Below are 8,183 nucleotides of genomic sequence, written 5' to 3' on the forward strand. Positions count from 1 at the left end.
CTACGGGTATCTGGCATTGCAGCGCATCGCCTGGTGGCAGTAGCCGGGCCTAGGGTGGCCGGAGTCGACAACGGCGTCAAGTCGAGCGGCGGCCGGAGTTCGGGCACCTGCCGGTTTGGCGTTGTGGTGCATGGGAGGAGGAGCCGGTGGGTGAAACGTGCTCCTGGGGGTGCACTGAGTGCAGTGACGCGCTCGGTTTGGACGGAGGCGTACCAAAACAACGACGGCGACAAGTCCGGCGCCGGTGAGGTCTCGGTCTCGACGGAAACGAGGGCTACGATGAGCTAGTGGGCATGGGAGTAGGGGGATTGATAGAGGAGCTCACCGCGAGTTCAGAGGTGGCCTCGGCGAGCTCGGGGAGTGGCTGGTGGTGACGAGAGGTCGCGGGCGATCTCGGTGGCCGAACGAAGAGGGCGGCGGCGGTAGCGGTGTTGCAGCGCGTCCGGGGCCTCGTGGCTCATCGAGGAGGTAGAGGACAAAGTGGCGGAGCTCCTGGGCATGTCCAGGGAGCAAGGGGGAGGCAGTGGCCGCGGTGGTGCTTGTCGGCGGCGACAGATGCGTTCGGTCGCGCGCGGGAGAGAGAGACGGAGAAGGGAACGACGACGAGGGAGAGTGCAAAAGCGTCAAGGGGGTCCTGGGGGTAGCGTGGCGTCGTAGAGGGAGTCCAGGGCTACGGGGGCGGGGGGGGGCAGCCAGGCAGGCAGCTGCCGGCGTGGCACGCTGCGGCGCCGTGGCTGTCTTCTCCTCTGCCTTCTGGCGAGAGGAGGAAGACAACTGGCAGGGGGGTGGCTGGGATGGGCCGGCTTCAACAGCAGGCCACACAGGTGGGTGGGCCCAGGTAAGTGCCAGGTTAGTCCTTCTCTTTCTCTCTTTTATTTAGTTTCTGTTTTCTATTTTCTTATTCTGTTTTGGTTTAGTAAAATACTAAAGCATTTAATAAAATCCTGGAAATAATTAGGGGTGTTGTCTGAGTTATTCTAATGACCCATAAAAACTTCCAGCATTTTTGGAGCACTTAATATATATATATAGCATTTAAATAGCTCCAAATCAAATATGTTTGAATTAATTCAAAGCCCAAAGTTGTCCTGCAAAAATGTAAACGATTTTTTTGGTAGATGCTTCCACCTCAATCCAAAAATGTTGAACATTTTTAGAGGGCATTTTGAGTGCAATGGAAAAGATTTTATTTGACCCTAGTTCGATTCATTTGGTGCTAGGGTTTAAGCATCCCCATTTCAAGATTAATTGAAAATGAAAATGATGCATGGATGCAATGCCACTAATTACAAAAGATTTCTAGGGCTGTGACAGGTGCCGTAAACCCACCATATACCTTCCTCAAAACAGCCACCATACCTACCTATTAAGGCACTTCCATAGCCATTCCGAAATATATTGCCATGCAACTTACCACCATTCCGTTTGTTATGACATGTTTCATCATTGTCATATTGCTTTGCATGATCATGTAGTTGACATCGTATTTGTGGCAAAGACACCATTCATAATTTCTCATACATGTCACTCATGAGTCATTGCCCATCCCAGTACACCGCCGGAGGCATTCACATAGAGTCATATTTTGTTCTAAGTATCAAGTTGTAAGTAAATAAAAGTGTGATGATCATCGTTATTAGAGCATTGTCCCATGTGAGGAAAGGATGATGGATACTATGATTCCCCAACAAGTCGAGATGAGACTCTGGATGAAAAAGAAAAGAAAAGAGAAAGGCCAAAAAAAGAGAAGGCCCAAAAAAAGAAAAAAAAGGAAAAAATGAGAGAAAAAGAGAGAAGTGACAATGTTACTATCCTTCTACCACACTTGTGCTTCAAAGTAGCACCATGATCTTCATGATAGAGAGTCTCCTATGTTGTCACTTTCAAATACTAGTGGGAATTATACATTATAGAACTTGGCTTGTATATTCCAATGATGGGCTTCCTCAAAATGCCCTAGGTCTTCGTGAGCAAGCAAGTTGGATGCACACCCACTTAGTTCTTTTGTTGAGCTTTCATACACTTATAGCTCTAGTGCATCCGTTGCATGGCAATCCCTACTCACTGACATTGATATCTATTGATGGGCATCTCCATAGCTCGTTGATACGCCTAGTTGATGTGCGACTATCTTCTCCTTTTTGTCTTCTCCACAACCACCATTCTATTCCGCCTATAGTGCTATGCCCATGGCTCACGCTCATGTATTGGTGAAGATTGAAAATGTTTGAGAACATCAAAAGTATGAAACAATTGCTTGGCTTGTCATCAGGGTTGTGCATGATTTAAATATTTTGGGTGCTGAAGATGGAGCATAGCCAGACTATATGATTTTGTAGGGATAACTCTCTTTGGCCATGTTATTTTGAGAAGATATGATTGCTTTGTTAGAATGCTTGAAGTATTATTATTTTTACGTCAATATTAAAATTTTGTCTTGAATCTTTCGGATCTGAACATTCATGCCACAATAAAGAAAATTACGTTGAGAATTATGCTAGGTAGCATTCCACATCAAAAATTCTGTTTTTATCATTTACCTACTCGAGGAGGAGCGGGTATTAAGCTTGGGAATGCTTGATACGTCTCCAACGTATCTACATTTTTTTATTGTTCCATGCTATTATATTATCTGTTTTGGATGTTTAATGGGCTTTAATATACCTTTTTATATTAATTTTGGGACTAACCTACTAACCAAAGGCCCAGTGCAAATTGCTGTTTTTTTGCCTATTTCAGTGTTTCGCAGAAAAGGAATATCAAATGGAATCCAAACGGAATGAAACCTTCGGAGAGTTATTTTTTGGAACAAACGTGATCTAGGAGACTTGGAGTTGACGTCAAGAAAGAAGCGAGGAGGCCACGAGGCAGGGAGGCGTGCCCAGGGGGTAGGTGCGCCCACACCCTCGTGGGCCCCTCGCAGCTCCACCGACGTACTTCTTCCTCCTATATATACCCATATACCCCAAAAACATCCAGGAGCACCAAGAAAGCCTATTTCCACCTCCACAACCTTCTATACCCATGAGATCCCATCTTGGGGCCTTTTCCGGCGCTCTGTCGGAGGGGGAATCGATCACAGAGGGCTTCTACATCAAAACCATAGCCTCTCCGATGATGTTTGAGTAGTTTACCACAGACCTTCGAGTCCATAGTTATTAAGTAGATGGCTTCTTCTCTCTCTTTGGATCTCAATACAAAGTTCTCCTCAATTCTCTTGGAGATCTATTTGGTGTAACTCTTTTTGTGGTGTGTTTGTCGAGATCCGATGAATTGTGGGTTTACGATCAAGATTATCTATGAACAATATTTGATTCTTCTCTGAAATATTTTATGCATGATTTAAATATCTTTTCAAGTCTCTTCGAATTATCAGTTTGGTTTGGCCTACTAGATTGATCTTTATTGCAATGGGAGAAGTGCTTAGCTTTGGCTTCAATCTTGCGGTGTCCTTTCCCAGTGATAGCAGGGGCAGCAAGGCACGTATTGTATTGTTGAAATCGAGGATAAAAATATGGGGTTTATATTCTATTGCTTGAGTTTATCCCTCTACATCATATCATCTTGCCTAATGCATTACTTTGTTCTTATGAACTTAATACTCTAGATGCATGTTGGATAGCGGTCGATGTGTGGAGTAATAGTAGTAGATGCAGAATCATTTCGGTCTACTTGTCGCGGACGTGATGCCTATATACATGATCATTCCTAGATATTCTCATAACTATGCGCTTTTCTATCAATTGCTCGACAGTAATTTGTTCACCCACCGTAGAATTTGCTATCTTGAGAGAAGCCACTAGTGAAACCTATGGCCCTCGGGTATATATTCCATCATATTATTTTCATATCAACTTTCTATTTCTATTACCGTTTATTGTGCAATCTTTATTTTCCAATCTATATCATAAAAATACCAAAAATATTTATCTTATTATCTTTATCAGATCTCACTTTCGTAAGTGACCGTGAAGGGATTGACAACCCCTTTATCGCGTTGGTTGCATGGTTCTTGTTTATTTGTGTAGGTACAAGGGACTTGAATGTATTCTCCTACTGGATTGATACCTTGGTTCTCAAAAACTAAGGGAAATACTTATGCTACTATGCTGCATCAAACTTTCCTCTTCAAGGGAAAACCAACGCAAGCTCAAGAGGTAGCAGTAACACAGATTGTTCGTGTGCATTTTACTATAGCTACATATGCTGATTATGTTGATTGTGATGTGGTACCCATGCAATCATGTTCCTTATTACTTGGAAGACCATGGAAATTCGATAAAAATTCTATGCACCATGGTAGAAACAATCAGTATACTCTTGTTCATGAGGATAAACATATTACTTTGCGTCCTATGTCTCCTGATTCCATTTTGAAAGATGATATTAGTAGAGCTAGTCAAGCAAAACAGGAGCAAAATAAGAGTGAAAATCAGATTGTGGAAAAATAATTTGAGCAACAAATGAAGCCTAATAATAAACCATCTAGTGCTGCTACTGAAATTAAATAGAAAACTAGATGTTTACTTGCCACCAAATTTGATATTAATGATTTAGATTTCAGCAAATCCGTTTGCTATGCTTTTGTTTACAAAGAGGCATTATTTTTATTTCAGGATGTGCCTTCCTCTTTGCCTCCTGCTATCACTAACATTTTTAGGAGTTCGCTGACGTCTTTCCAAAAGACGTGCCACCTGGATTACCTTCTATTCGAGGGATTGAGAATCAGATTGACATAATTCCCGGTGCTTCACTGCCAAATCATGCGCCATACCCTACCAATCCAGAGGAGACGAAGGAGATTATGCGTCAAGTACAGGAGCTGCTCGACAAAGGTTATACCCATGAATCTCTTAGTCCGTGTGCTGCTCCTATTATACTAGTTCCAAAAAAGGATGGTACATCCCATACGTGTGTTGATTGTAGAGGCATTAATAATATTACTATTCATTATCGGCATCCTATTCCTAGGCTAGATGATATGCTTCATGAATTGAGTGGCTCTACAATATTCTCCAAAGGTGATTTGCATAGTGGATACCATCAAATTCATATGAAATTGGGAGATGAATGGAAAACAACATTTGAAACTAAGTTTGGATTATATAAGTGGTTAGTCATGCCTTTTGGGTTAACTAATGCTCCTGGTACTTTCCTGAGATTAATGAACGAAGTTTTACATGCTTTCATTGGATGAGTTGTTGTAGTTTACTTTGATATTCTGATTTATAGCAGATCTTTGGAGCAACACTTGGAACATTTATGTGATGTTTTTATTGCTCTACGTGATGCACATTTGTTTGGTAACCTTGGGAAATGCACCTTTTGCACCGGTCAAGTATCTTTCTTGGCTATGTTGTTACTCCGTAGGGAATTGAAGTTGATAAAGCCAAGATTTAAGCTATTTAGAGTTGGCCGCAACCCAAAATGGGCACACAAGTGCGGAGTTTCTTGGACTCGCTGGTTTCTATAGGCGTTTTGTGAGAGATTTCAGCACCATTGCTCCACCTCTCAATGAGCTTAGAAAGAAGGATGTGCCTTTTGTTTGGGGTACCACACTGAAAGGGCATTTCCCTACTTTATGTTTTGGATGATGATGATTACCCTTTGTTGGTCTAATCTTGTGCTAAATGTTTCAGATTCTCGATGCTTAGGCCTACATCGGAAAGCTATTCTCTCTCGTAGGAAAAGATCGAAGACGGAGTCCTCTATGCTTTTTATCTCTTTGGTCGTAGGGAACCCGTACTATCAAGAGGGAATCCTCATTGGAAAGAACTGGGGGAATCCATTCACGTACACCTTCCTCACCCCTCCTTTGTCCTTCCCAGGTGTGAGAGAGAGAGTTTCCCTTATCTTCTTCTGCTCACTGTTACCTCCCAGCGTTTGTACCGCTCTCTGGAGCGGTTGTACCGCTGGGTCTTGATGCTCACCAACTTTAATCGAGCGGTTGTACCGCTGCTTCCGGGCGGTGGTACCGCCACCATGCTCTGCAAAAGCTAGGGCGGTGGTTCCGGCCATGCACCGCCCAAGTACCGCTCAAGGCTCCGGTATGATGTGGTTCTCGGGCGGTAGCTGCCCGGTTGGTCCGGTCGTTCCTCGATGACCGATACCACCGGTGGTCTGAGCGGTTCTTTCGCTCAGAACTTAGCCGCCCAAGAGCTCAAGGCCATGCACCGCCCAAGTACCGGTCAAGCTTCTGTTTTGATGCGGTAGTTGTGCGGTGGCGAGGTGGTTAGTCCGGTTATTTTCTTAACCGATATTACCGCCTACTGGCCCGGTTGTACCGCCTGGTAGGGTTCTGCAGATACGCCGTGAGTTCCGGTTGTACCGGGACAAGGACCGGTTGTACCGCTGTAGTGCAAAAAATGCAGTAACGGCTGGAATTTAGGGTTTCTATATAAGGGTGCTTCTCCCACCTACCACTCTCACCTTTGACCTCTCTCACTCCACCATTAATGCACCTCAAGCTCTCTTGCCCGATCTCTCTCTCTAGCCACTCAAACTTGTTGACTTGCTAGGGATTGAAGGAGGAGACCTAGATCTACACTTCCACCAAAGGATATTTGCTTCCCCCATACTTTCTTGTGTGGATTTTTTTACTCTTGGGTGTTTGAGAACCCTAGACGGTTGAGGTCACCTTGGAGCCATATTCCATTGTGGTGAAGCTTCGTGGTTTCGTTGGGAGCCTCCAATTAAGTTGTGGAGAGAGCCCCAACCTTGTTTGTAAAGGTTCGGTCGCCGCCTTCAAGGGCACCAATAGTGGAATCATGGCATCTCACATTGTGTGAGGGCATGAGGAGAATACGGTGGCCCTAGTGGCTTCTTGGGGAGAATTGTGCCTCCACACCGCTCCAACGGAGACGTACTTCCCTTCAAAAGGAAGGAACTTCGGTAACACATCCTCGTCTTCACCGGCTCCACTTTTGGTCATCTCGTCCCTTTACTTTTGCAAGCTTACTTGTGTTACTTTCCTTGCTTGCTTGTGTGCTTGTGTGTGTTGCATCATATAGGTTTCTCACCTAGTTGCATATCTAGACAACCTACTTTGATGCAAAGTTTAATTTGGTAAAGAAAAGCTAAAAATTGTTAGTTACATATTCACCCCCCCTCTAGTCAACTATATCGATCCTTTCAATTGGTATCAGAGCCTCGTCTCTTTATTAAGGACTTAGCCGTCCAAAGAGTATGGTTGATACTATAGACGGTGTGGAGGAACACTCCGGTGTGAATCTGATCTCGTCTACGGGGATGGGGGAACCTCGGTCTCTCGTGAGGAGTTCAATGTGGCCTTGGAGACATTGAAAACCTCCATGATGGCCGAGGTTGAAAGCATGTTTACTAAATTCCTTGAAGGGCTTAAACTATCCACCACACCGTTGAAAGTGGGTGATCCCACCGACAAGGTGATGGATGCTATCTCCGACAAGGGGGAATCTAGTAGTGAAAAGCCTCCTTCTTCTAGTGGTAAAAATGGCACCGGCATCTTTTCTCATGTGGAACCACCACTTGTGTATGGTGGACCGGTTCCTTCCACTCATTTGGATCATGCCGGTCCTCCCCCTAAGATTGTGAAAAATGAGGACTTTGATTCTTGGGTTTACCGCTTTAAGCGTCATTTAAATCATGTGAATACTAATCTTTGGAGAATCATTGAAGAAGATTTCCATCCGCATGATCCAAGCAACTTCACTCCTCGAGAAGCCACGGATAATCAATTCAATGAGAATGCTCTCTTCGTCATTCAAGATGCAATTCCACCTGAAGATCTACCTCACCTTCGGCCCTTCGCCTTGGCCAAAGACGCATGGCTTTGTGTTGTCTCGCTCTACCGGGGAAGCGCAAGCATTCAATGCTCCAACTATGAAGTGGTGCAAGATGAAGCCGATGAGTTTGCAATGAAAGAATATGAAGAACCTCACTCCGAGATTCTAATGTTCATGAGAATATGTTGCTTCCTAAATTGGATACATTTGTCTTGCTTACAAATGAAGGGACTATCTTGGACAAGAAGGATGAACATTGGAGCAAGATCAAGCATGGGGATGATGGCATGCACAAGGGGAACAAGAACGGAGTTACAAGTGATGATTTCAGGACTTTGAAGCCCCCATAATGAGTGCATAAAGGCTTGGACGAAATATACAAGATGCCACTTCACAAATTTCGTCCAAAGGCTATTATAG

This window comes from Triticum dicoccoides, chromosome 1A, assembly GCF_002162155.2.
Source record: "Triticum dicoccoides isolate Atlit2015 ecotype Zavitan chromosome 1A, WEW_v2.0, whole genome shotgun sequence".
In the NCBI taxonomy this organism is placed as follows: Eukaryota; Viridiplantae; Streptophyta; class Magnoliopsida; order Poales; family Poaceae; genus Triticum; species Triticum dicoccoides.